Source organism: Bos grunniens, chromosome 15 (genome assembly GCF_055505025.1).
Source record: "Bos grunniens cultivar Pamir isolate PY7600 chromosome 15, Bosgru_T2T1.0, whole genome shotgun sequence".
NCBI classification, from domain to species: domain Eukaryota; kingdom Metazoa; phylum Chordata; class Mammalia; order Artiodactyla; family Bovidae; genus Bos; species Bos grunniens.
In genome coordinates, this window is record NC_141179.1 from 38,055,164 (window position 1) to 38,063,817 (window position 8,654).

The window sequence follows — 8,654 nt, forward strand, 5'->3', positions numbered from 1 at the left end:
AAACATTATTTGCATTTAACTGTGTAAGAGTTGAGTTGGAGTGGACCCGTAGACTTGTAGATTTTTAAGTAATAACATAAATTAGCAATTTTGTAAGACCCATGCTACCTGATTTCCATGCTTACTTTAACACCATAGTCTGTCTAAGTATATCAAGACAGTGTGGTATTCAAGGGGGAAAAGAGGGAGGGATAAATTGTGAGACTGATGTTTATATACATACTACTATATGTAAGATAGATAACTAATAAGGACCTACTATACCTACTGTCGGAGAAGGCAATGGCACCCCACTCCAGTACTCTTGCCTGGAAAATCCCATGGACGGAGGAGCCTGGTGGGCTGCAGTCCATGCTAAGGGTTGGACACGACTGAGCAACTTCACTTTCACTTTTCACTTTCATGCATTGGAGACGGAAATGGCAACCCACTCCAGTGTTCTTGCCTGGAGAATCCCAGGGATGGGGGAACCTGGTGGGCTGCCGTCTATGGGGTCGCACAGAGTCAGACACGACTGAAGTGACTTAGCAGCAGCAGCAGCATACCTACTGTATATTAGGAGAAGGAAATGGCAACCCACTCCAGTATTCTTGCCTGGAAAATCCCATGGATGGAGCCTGGTAGGCTACAATCCATGGGGTCTCAAAGAGTTGGACACGACTGAGCGACTTCACTTTATACCTACTATATAGCACAGTGAACTCTACTCAATACTCTGAAGTGGCCTATATGGGACTAGAATCTAAGGAAGAATGATATATGTATATGTAAAACTGATTCACTTTGCTATACAGCATAAACCAGCACAACATTGTACATCAATTATTCTCCAATAAAGATTAATTTTTAGAAAAAGACAGTGCTGTATTGGCAGAAGAATAACTACATTGATAGATGAGACAGACTTGGGAGCCCAGAAATACATCTGCACAAATGTGATCAATTGATTTTTTACTAAGATGTAAAGGCAATTAAATTAACAGTCTCTCTAACAATTGGGCATCTACATGCAAACAAATTGATCTCAATCTACACCTCTCACCTTATGCAAAAATTAACTCAAAATGGATCCTAGACCTAAATGTAAAACATAAAACCAAAAATCTTTTAGGAAAACATATGTAATGAAGCCACTGCTACCTTGGGATCTGAGGTTGGACAAAGAGTTCTTAGGCATGACACCAAAGCACAATCCATTTTAAAAATGATAAATTAGACTTCAGTAAAATTAAAAACTTTTGCTAAGAAAATGAAAATGCAATCCACAGACTGGAAAAATTTTCAATATTACATATCTGGTAATAATCTTACATCCACAATATGTAAAGTACTCTCAAAATTCAGCAGTAATAAAGCAAGCAATCCATTATGAAATGAGCAAAACATTTGAAGAGACATTTCAGCAAAAGGCATAAATATATGGAAAATAAGCACAGGAAAAGATGCTCAGTGTCATTAGTCATTAGGGAAACTTAAACTAAAACCACAATGATATACTACTATATACACATTAGTGGAGTTACTAGAACACTCAGAAGCCTGGTGGAAATTCAAAATGGTATAGCCACTTCAGAAAATGGTTTGGAATTTTCTTATAAAGTTAAATATATACTAGCCATAATGAATATAGTAGATATGAATCCAACTATAATGATAATCACTTTGATGTCAAGTCTGAAAACACCAGTTAAAAAACACAGATTGTCAGAATGGATCAAGAACAAAAGCCAACTGTATATTGTTGATAAGCAACCCACTTTAAATATAAAGCTGCATAAAAATTAAAAGTAAACAAACGGATGTATGTGTAGCATGGCAAATATAATTAATAGTATGTATTGAAAGTTATGAGAGTAGATCTTAAAATTTCTCATTACAAGAAAAAAATTCTTTAACAATGATGACAGATGTTATCCAGAAATAATCATTTCTTAATATATATAAATATCAAATCATTATGTTCTATACCAGAAACTAATAATTTTGTATCCCAATCGTACCACAACAAAAAAGGAAATGCTAACACTAATCAAAAGAAAAACAGGGCTAGATATATTAATTTCAGATAGAAAAGACTTCAAAGCTTGGAAAATTATCAAAGATAAAGCAGGGTATTACATAATGATAAAGGTGTTCCTTCTCCAAGAACATATAATTTGCCTTGACTTATATGCCTAACAGTAGAGCATCAAAATACATGAGGCAAAGATTAATAGCACTGCAAGGAGAAATAGACTAATATGCTATTAAAATTGAGGACTTCAACACCGCCTATCAAAGATGAACAGATCCAGCAGGCAGAAAATCAATAAGGATATAGTTGAATTCAACAGTACCGTCAATCAACTGGATATAATGAACATTGATATACTACTGCTTCATCCAGCAATAGAAGAATCACATTTTTTTCAAACTCACAAGGAACATTCACCAAGAGAGACCATGTTCTGGGCCACACAACACACCTTAATAAATTTAAATGAGTAAAATCCTATAGTGTCTGCTGTCACACCATTAAACTAGGAATCAAATAACAGAAAGGTTATTGGAAAATCTCAAACTATGTGGAGATTAAACAGCACACTTCTAAATAATGCAGTAGTCAAAAATAAATTGCAATAAAAATTTTAAAAATATTGTGAACTAAAGGAAAATGAAAATTTATCAGGATTCATGGAGTGCAGTGAAAGCAGTACTTACAGGCAAATTTGTAGCAATAAATGCAAATATCAGTAAAGAAGAAACATCTGAAATCAACCACCTAAATTTTTCTTGCTGCTGCAGCTAAGTCGCTTCAGTTATGTCCAACTCTGTGCAACCCCATAGACAGCAGCCCACCAGGCTCCCCTGTCCCTGGGATTCTCCAGGCAAGAGCGCTGGAGTGGGTTGCCATTTCCTTCTCCAATGCATGAAAGTGAAAAGTGAAAGTGAAGTTGCTCAGTCGTGTCTGACTCTTAGCAACCCCAGGGACTGCAGCCCACCCGGCTCCTCCATCCATGGGATTTTCCAGGCAAGAGTGCTGGAGTGGGGTGCCATTGCCTTCTCTGAAATTTTTCTTAGGAAACTATAAAAAGAAAAATTAAATCCAAAGTAAAGAGAAGAAAAGAAATAATAACAACTGGACTATCAATCAATAAATTGAAAACAGGAAATCAATAGAGAAAATCAGTAAAATCAAAAGCTGGTTTTTCAAAAAGATCAACAAAGTCAACAAGCCTCTAGCCAGGCCAGCTTAAAACAAAAAAAGAGGACACAAATTGCTAATATCAGAAGTGAAAGAAGTACATCACTACAGATCCTATGGACATTAAAAGGATAATAACAAAATACTAAGAGCAATTCTATTTTCACAAATTTGATAACCTAAATGAAATGCACCCATTTCTTGAAACACCAAAATGCACACAACAAATCTGAATAGACCTATTTCTATGAAAGACATTGAGTAAATAACTACTAACATTCAAAACAGAAAGCACCTGCCCATGAGGTCACTGGTGAATTCTACCCAACACTTAAGGAAGGAATTACACGAATTCTCTGCAATTTCTTTCCGAAAATAGAAGATGAAATTCCTAACTCATTCTGAGGCCAGTATTACGCTAATACTAAAATCAAACAAACACACTGCAAGAAAAGAAAACTATAGACCATATCTCACATGGACATAGATGCAAAAATCTTCAGTAAGTTAATAGTAAATAGGATCAAAAAGTATGAAAAGGGTTATACAACATGACTAAGTAGGATTTATTCCAGCCATGCAAGGTGGGTTCAGTATTAGAAAATCAATTAATATAATGCATCACATCAACAGAGTAAAAAATAAAAATCACATGATTATTCCAATAAACACAGAAAAAGCACTTGACAAAATCCAACATCCATTCATGATGCAAAACTATAAAACTCCTAGAAGATTACATAGAAGAAAACCTAGATGACCTTGGGTATAGTGATGTTGTTTTAGATACAATATAAAAGACATGATCCATGAAAGAAGTAATTGATAAACTGGTCTTTATCAAATTTAAAGCTTTGCAAAAGATGGTATCAAGAAAATGAGAAGACAAGCCACAGACTAGAAGATGACATTTGGAAAGTGCACAACTGGTAAAGGCCTATTCTACAAAATATACAAAGAACTCTTAAAATTTTAAAAAGGGGCCAAAGACCTTAACATAAGCCCCACCAAAGAAGATATGACAAATAAGCATATGAAAAGGCGATCCAAGTCATGTCATCAGGGAAACACAAATTAAAATGAGACACCACTACATACATATAAGAATGAACAAAATCCAGAACACTGACAATACCAAATATTGGTGAGGATGGGAAGTAACAGGAACTCTCATCACTGCTGATGGCACTGCAAATGCTACCAACCACTATCTAGGAGTTTCTTACAAAACTAAACATACCCTTACCATATGGTCCAGCAGTCACACTTCTTGATATTTATCCAAACAAGTTGAAAACATGTCCACACAAAACCTACACACAGATATTTGTAGCAGCTTTATTTATAATTGCCAGAAATTGGAAGCAAATGAGATGTCCTTCAGAAGATGAATTGATAAACTGCAATACATTGAGACAATGGAATATTATTCAGCGCTAAAAAGAGATGAGCGATCAAGCCATGAAAAGACTTGGAGGAATTGTAAATGCATATCACTAAGGGAAATAACCCAAGCTGAAAAGGCTACATATTGCATGATTCCAACTATGTGACACTCTGGAAAAGGCAAAATCAGTATTTTCCAGGGGAATGGTGGGGAGGAATGCACAAGCAAACCACAAAAGAATTTTTAGAGCAGTGGAATACTCTATATGCTATTATAATGATGGATATACATACAACTCTATTAGCCTTTGCCTGCTTCATTATGTACTCCAAGGTCATATTTGCCTGTTACTCCAGGTGTTTCTTGACTTCCTACCTTTGCATTCCAGTCTCCTATAATGAAAAGGACATCTTTTTTTTGGGTGTTAGTTCTAAAAGGACAAATAGCTATGAAAAGAAGAGAAGTGAAAAGCAAAGGAGAAAAGGAAAGATATACCCATTTGAATGCAGAGTTCCAAAGAATAGCAAGGAGAGATAAGAAAGCCTTCCTCAGTGATCAATGCAAAGAAATGGAGGAAAACAATAGAATGGGAAAGACTAGAGATCTCTTCAAGAAAATTAGAGATACCTAGGGAACATTTCATGCAAAGATGGGCTCGATAAAGGACAGAAATGGTATGGACCTAACAGAAGCAGAATATATTAAGAAGAGGTGGCAAGAATACACAGAAGAACTATACAAAAAAGATCTTCATGACCCAGATAATCACGACGGTGTGATCACTGACCTAGAACCAGACATCTTGGAATGTGAAGTCAAGTGGGCCTTAGGAAGCATCACTATGAACAAAGCTAGTGGAGGTGATGGAATTCCAGTTGAACTATTTCAAATCCTGAAAGATGATGCTGTGAAAGTGCTGTACTCAGTATGCCAGCAAATTTGGAAAACTCAGCAGTGGCCACAGGACTGGAAAAGGTCAGTTTCCATTCCAATCCCAAAGAAGGACAATGCCAAAGAATGCTCAAAGTACCTCACAACTGTACTCATCTCACACGCTAGTAAAGTAATGCTCAAAATTCTCCAAGCCAGGCTTCAACAGTACATGAACTGTGAACTTTCAGATGTTCAAGCTGGTTTTAGAAAAGACAGAGGAACCAGAGATCAAATTGCCAACATCCACTGGATCATCAAAAAAGCAAGAGAGTTCCAGAAAAACATCTATTTCTGCTTTATTGACTATGCCAAAGCCTTTGACTGTGTGGATCACAAGAAACTGTGGAAAATTCTGAAAGAGATGGGAATACCAGATCACATGAATTGCCTCTTGAGAAACCTGTATGCAGGTCAGGAAGCAACAGTTAGAACTGGACATGGAACAACAGACTGGTTCCAAATAGGAAAAGGAGTACATCAACGCTATATATTGTCACCCTGCTTATTTAACTTATATGCAGGGTACATCATGAGAAATGCTGGGCTGGATGAAGCACAAGCTGCTTTCAAGATGCCAGGAAAAAATATCAATAACCTCAGATATGCAGATGACACCACCCTTATGGCAGAAAGTGAAGAAGAACTAAAAAGCCTTTTGATGAAAGTGAAAGAGGAGACTGAAAAAGTTGGCTTAAAGCTCAACATTCAGAAAACGAAGATCATGGCATCTGGTCCCATCACTTCATGGCAAATAGATGGGTAAACAGTGGCTGACTTTATTTTGGGGGGCTCCAAATCACTGCAGATGGTGATTGCAGCCATGAAATTAAAAGACGCTTACTCCTTGGAAGGAAAGTTATGACCAACCCAGATAGCATATTCAAAAGCAGAGACATTACTTTGTTAACAAAGGTCTATCTAGAAAAGGCTGTTTTTTCCAGTAGTCATGTATGGATGTGAGAGGTGGACTATAAAGAAAGCTGAGCGCCAAAGAGTTGATGCCTTTGAACTGTTGTGTTGGAGAAGACTCTTGAGAGTCCCTTGGACTGCAAGGAGATCCAACCAGTCCATCCTAAAGGAGATAGGTCCTGGGTGTTCATTGGACGGTCTGATGTTGAAGCTGAAACTCCAATATTTTGGCCACCTCATGCGAAGAGCTGACTCATTTGAAAAGACCTGATGCTGGGAAAGATTGAGGGCAGGAGGAGAAGGGGACGACAGAGCATGAGATGGTTGGATGGCATCACCGACTCAATGGACATGAGTTTGGATAAACTCCAGGAGTTGGTGACAGACAGGGAGGGCTGGTGTGCTGTAGTTCACGGGGTTGCAAAGAGTCGGACACGACTGAGCGACTGAACTAAACTGATACATACAACACCTAGCAAACTCTAAGGTATACTACGGACTTTGGGTGATTATGATGTGTCAATGTAGGTTCATCCTCAGTTAAAAAAAACAAACATTTTTCTGGTGAGTGATGTTGATAATGGAGGAAGCCACAGCTATGTAGGAGTAGAGAGTATAGGTATATCTGTCCCTTACTCTTAATTTTCTTACAAACTTAAAACTGCTCTAAAAATGTTTTTATTTAAAAATATATATATTGTTTAGAATTACATGAAATATGCATACAAAAGGAAGACAATAAAAGCAAAGCATGTGTGTGTGTTAGTCACTCAGTCGTGTCCAACTCTCTGCAGCCACATGGACTGTAGCCCACCAGGCTCCTCTGTAAATGGAATTCTCCACATATTGATTTTTCAAAGTTTCTGTAATTAGTTTTTCTTACTTTACTTAATTAAGCAATACAATTATGTTTATTACATGGAATGCAGTAACAAGCATAATGTATAACACCACATGAAAACTATTTGGTAGAAATTATCAAGAATGCAAATACATATGGACCAAGATTAGAATGCAATTGTAAAAATAAAATACTTTTAAGGGAAAAAATACAGACACTTGTCAAATGGACTCAGCAATCCTACCCCAAGGTATTTACCCAAAAGAAATGGAATGGATCATATTAGTTTCCTAAAGATGCCATAATAAATTACCACAAGCTCAGTGGCTTCAAATGACAGAAATTTATTCTCTCATTCCAAAATCTAGGTGACAGAAGGCTGTACTCCCTCCAGAGACCCTGGGGGAGAATCTGCTCCATGTGTCTTCTAGCCTCCAAGAGCTGTTAGCTGACTTGGCATCCTTGACTTGTGACTCTCTACCCGTGTCTTCATTTCACTTTCTCTTCTTCTTTGTGTATCTTTTATAAGAACATCCTTGAATTTAAGACCCACTTGGATAATCCAGGATGAGCACATTTTAAAATCCTAATTTAATTACATCGGCAAAGATCCTTTTTCAGATAAGGTAGCATTCACAGTTTTCAGGGATCAAGACATTGGCATGTCTTCTTGGGGACTCCTGTTTGGCCCATTACACTTATCTTCACACAAAAATCTATACACAAAAGTTTATATCCATAAATGCCAAAAGCTGGAAGCAATCCAGATGTTCTTCAATGAATAAATGGATACCAACTATAGTACATGTAATACTGCCCAACAAGAAAAAGAAACAAACTGTATATGTACAATAATATGAATAAACCTCAAAAACATTAAGTAAAAGAAAGTTCAGACAAAGCTATGTACTGATTTCATTTCTACGACATTCTGGAAAAGGCAGAAGAATTTGATTGGATGTTTTCTAAAGAAGACATACAAATGGCCAACAGGTACATGAAAAGGTATTCAGCATCACTAATTATCAGGGAAATGCAAATCAAAACCACAATGTCAATCACACATCACCTCACATCTGTCAAAATGGTATTATCAAAAAGAAACTAACAAATGTCAGCATGGATGCAGAAAAACGGGGACCCTGTGCACTGCTGGTGGGAATGTAAATTAGTGCAGCCAATATGGAAAACAGTGTACAGGTTCCTCAAAATTATTTAAAATGAAACTAATATATGATCTAGCAATTCAATTCCTGGTTATTTATCTGAGAGAAGTAAAACTACTACCTTGGAAAGATACCTGCACCCTGATGTTTGTACCAGAACTATTTACAATAGCCATGACATGGAAACAAGCTAAGTGTCCATTGATGGATGACTAGATAAAGAAGATGTGATAT